At 33.5% G+C, this 4,375-nt stretch overlaps 1 pseudogene; it reads left to right on the forward strand.

The window, feature by feature from the left end:
• The first annotated feature begins 1,990 nt into the window (after positions 1-1,990).
• Positions 1,991-4,375, forward strand: LOC111895791 (probable serine/threonine-protein kinase PBL19; annotated as a pseudogene).

A 4,375-nucleotide genomic window follows, 5' to 3' on the forward strand; every position in this document is an offset into this window, starting at 1 on the left:
AATTAATTGGGTTTCATGGGAGAATGTTATCGCTCCTAAGGAACTTGGTGGCTTGGGAGTCGGAGCAATTCGTACACTGAATGTTGCTCTCATTGTTAAATGGTGGTGGAGACTTAAATTTGAACCCTCCTCACTATGGGCCAGAGTCATTGTAGGACTTCATAATCTGGGAAATAAACCTGTTGAGTACTTAGCAAAAAAAAATAACTGGAGTTTGGAAGAATATTGTTGGAGTTAAAAAGGATATTGATGCATTGGGACTTAGTTATAATGATATCTTCGTGCAAATTGTCAAATCTAGGGATAATACTATGTTTTGGCATGACATGTGGGTTGCTGGTGGTGTAAACATGAAAACAAAATACCCCAGATTATATGAACTTGAAAAAAAGAAGTCATGTAAGGTTTCAGAGAGAAAAAACAAAGGCGGGAACATGTGGAATTGGAGATCATGTCTTATTTGTTGCTGGTTGCTCCTCTGAACTAGAACGTCTAGTCAAAATTATGGATTCGATACAATTACAACCTGGGGTCGATCAACTCTCATGTTTACTATCGGCGGATAGAAAATATAGGGTGGACCTCCTCAGGAAAAAGATTGATCAGGGCTTCAACGCAAATGTACACCATTTTCAAATAAGTTGGTGTAAACTCATTTCAATTAAAGTAACTACATTCATATGGCATGCTGTGATGGGGAAAATACCGTCAGCTGTAGCACTCTCCTATCGTGGGGTTACTTTCGACATTTGTAATTGTAGCTCATGTATTGGTGGAATTGAATATGCAAATCATATTTTGGTGGAATGTCCTTATGCGAAGTCAGCCACAAAGTTCATACTTAACTGGTGCAGAATAGATCATATCGATTTCCATAATGTAGATGAGATTACTTCTTTTGCAGCCAACTGGGGGAGATGCCCTAAGAAAAGGGAACGGTTAACAGCCATTTGCTACAGGATGCTGTGGAGTATATGGAGAGCTAGAAATGATCGGATATTCCAAGCAAAATTCATCACTCCAAATGGTGTGGTGGACAATATCAAAGCTTTAGTTTATTTGTGGCTAAAATGTAGAGGTAAAGGTGGTTTTGTAATTGGGAAGAGTGGCTCTCTTTTGTCCTTTTTCGTCTTAAACTTAATTTTCTTTGTATATGTAATATGTAACCGCTAAATTTTCCCCTATAATTTCTTACTATTTGAGTGCGTTTTTATAATATTGGCCGTTTCAAAAAAAAAAAAAAAACTATTATAATAAAGTTGTATTACAAAAGCATTTATTCATCTTAGGGTAATTGAATCATTTACTACAAAATTCATTATTGTCATATAATTGTCGTTTAAGAAGATAATTGTATTTTTCGAAAGAGTGGAACATTTGAAAGCAAAACATCTTACTTTGTTACCAAAAATGTATTAGCGGCGGAGTAGTACTTTGGTATCCGGCCATTTGAAGCTTTTGCTTTGACTACCTTTGAATTGCTAGTTAAAATTTCCATCTTTATTGGGGTTTCTTGTGAACTCTTACTCATTATTTTGAAATACAAAAAAGCCCCTACAATTTCTTTTACTATCTTATATTTTTTTATCAACATTTATTAGTTTTTATAGTATAATAAAAGATACATTTGAAACAAAGCAAATATGGCCTTTGAAATATATGAATTTATTTTTATTTGTTTAAAAAACCCTTGATTTCTAAGAAAAATCATATTTACGTTAGGTTGTATTTTAGCCGGTGGAAATCATAACTTTCAACCATTTTCACAATTTATCTTAATAGATTACGTTTTAAATATATGACTATTGATTAAAATGGTTTATGAAACTGTAGTATCTCAAAAGGGAGGAACATTTTAAAGCAAAACATGTTACGTTGTTACCAGAAATGGGTAGTTTGGCATATATCCATATGAAGTTTCCTTTGAATTGTTCATAAAATTCCGTTGGAACATTTGAAATCAAAGCTATTTCACTCCCGTTCCCATCATATCATCCACATCTTTGTTCTCAACATACAAAGAAGCCACACCATTCTATCATCTTCCCCACCTGGCTCCGTTGCTAATTAATCTCTCTGATATCCCCTAATTTCATCCCAGTTCTCTCACTTCACTGTTTAGGGTTCTTGGCTTCTTCCCAATGATGAAGTGTTTCAGTATTTTCAGTTCCAGAACCAAAAGAATAGGGAAATCTTCACCGGAGCTCCAGGAGCAAAACCCATCAACGAAACCACCGACAAGATTAGTAAATTCCACTAGTTCAATCACTTCACCACTATTGTACAAAGAAGAAGAACATGTTTTGAGGAAGTTCTCGTTTTCAGAGCTCAAAAATGCCACTAATAATTTTAACAGATCGCTATGGATAAAAAATGGTCAATTCGGAAATGTGTATAAAGGGTTTATTCAACCTGTTAAACCTGCTGGTGATCAAGGTGCACATCTCGTGTTGGTAGCCATCACGAAACTTTACAATCATTCCATGCAGGCCTTCCATTAAAATTCTCAAAAATATTTTCTTTAATAATTCTTAGTTTTATTTGTTTAAGCTTTTTGATAAGTTAGGGATGTGGGAATCCATTGTTTAGTTATAAATTTTAGTTTTATTACATCTTATCGGTCAATTCTTAACATCATGAATTTAGAGCCCATATATATATACCGGCTTCTCAACTTCAAGATTTATAACACTTTGCTTAAACTTTGTAGTTAGATCAAGATCAGAGTGTCGGGGAACAAAAACAAAAACAAAGATATTTTGTTGGAGTATAAATCCAACATTTTATGTAAAAAAGTATTGTTTTGTGATGTGGTAGGAGCATAAAGAATGGCTATCAGGAGTTGAGTTTCTTGGGGTTGTGGAACACCCTAACCTTGTAAAGCTATTGGGATACTGTTTAGTAGACGATGAAAAAGAGAGACAAAGTCAAGACTATTAGTTTACGAGTATATGCCAAACAAAAGCTTAGACTATCATCTCTTTAACACAACATTGCCACCGATTCGATGGATGAAAAGGCTACAAATCCTCCTTGGTTCAGCCCAGGGTCTCGCTTATCTCCATGAGGGTTTAGAGACCCAGGTATATATATATATATATATATATATATATATATATATATATATATATATATATATATATATATATATATATATATATATATATATATATATATATATATATATATATATATATATATATATACATATATATATATGTTTTACAAAATGTTTTCCTAATTGTTCAAAGTAACTATTTTATGACATGTTAATTAAAGTATAAACTAATGTTTTTGTGATTAAGGTGCTATTTGGTGACTTCAACTCGGGGGATGTGTTGTTGGATGAGAATTTCAACCCAAAACTTTCAGATTTTGGGCTTGAGAGAGGACAAGTGCGCAACCTGTCATACGTACGTACAGTGGTGAGTATTTCAAATCATATGTCTAACATATGGCTAAATGACTCTGTTCAAATCCTTAGGTAGTATTTGTTAATATGGAATCAGAAAAGAAATGCAATGATCATTTCCATTTTTGTTTTACCAATGGATCTAACATGTTCCATTTTGTTGATTTCATTAATGAGGCAGTGGGTGTTTATTTTTTTTATACACTTTTTGTTATTTTCACTTAATTAAAAATTTATTGTTTAAAATCTACTACAATGAGTATTAGTTTTAATTTTATTTAGATATAAACTAGGTTTGGACGTTTGGTTATATTTATTTTCAGTTTTGTAAATATAAAGTTCTATAATGACTTTGATTTTATGATTTTATGATTTTGTATTTCCATCCGTTCTAACCAGCCAATCATGATTATGAAATGTAATGACTTATTAATTCTATAACCATGTCGTTTTAGTTCATCCAACTATATGCTTAATTATGCTAACTTTCTTTGGTTTCCAGTCTTTTTATGCTTCCCCGGAATACGTGCACTGTGGTCATCTAAAGTCAAATAGCGATTCATGGAGTTTTGGAATTGTACTTTACCAGATTCTATCGGGCAGAAGGGTGATTGATAGAAACCTTCCACAATCTCAACAAATGCTTACCAACTGGGTGAAACAGTTCCCAGCCGATAGCAAGATATTCTGGAAGATGATTGATCCACGTCTAGATAATCAATATTCTCTTAGTGGGGCCCAAAAAGTTGCAAAATTGGCTGACAGTTGCATGCGAAATAATCCGGAAGATCGACCAACGATGAGTCAGATAATTGATGTGTTACAAGAGTCAATTAGAGACTCGGAAGATGAACGCCAGAATCCGTTACCAGAGTCGTCTACATGAATATCCTAAGATGGCGTTTTGTTTGTCGAATTTTGGCGGAATTGGAATTCAGTTCCATCGAATTAATTCCTAGGTTT

This window comes from Lactuca sativa, chromosome 6, assembly GCF_002870075.4.
Source record: "Lactuca sativa cultivar Salinas chromosome 6, Lsat_Salinas_v11, whole genome shotgun sequence".
NCBI lineage: Eukaryota > Viridiplantae > Streptophyta > Magnoliopsida > Asterales > Asteraceae > Lactuca > Lactuca sativa.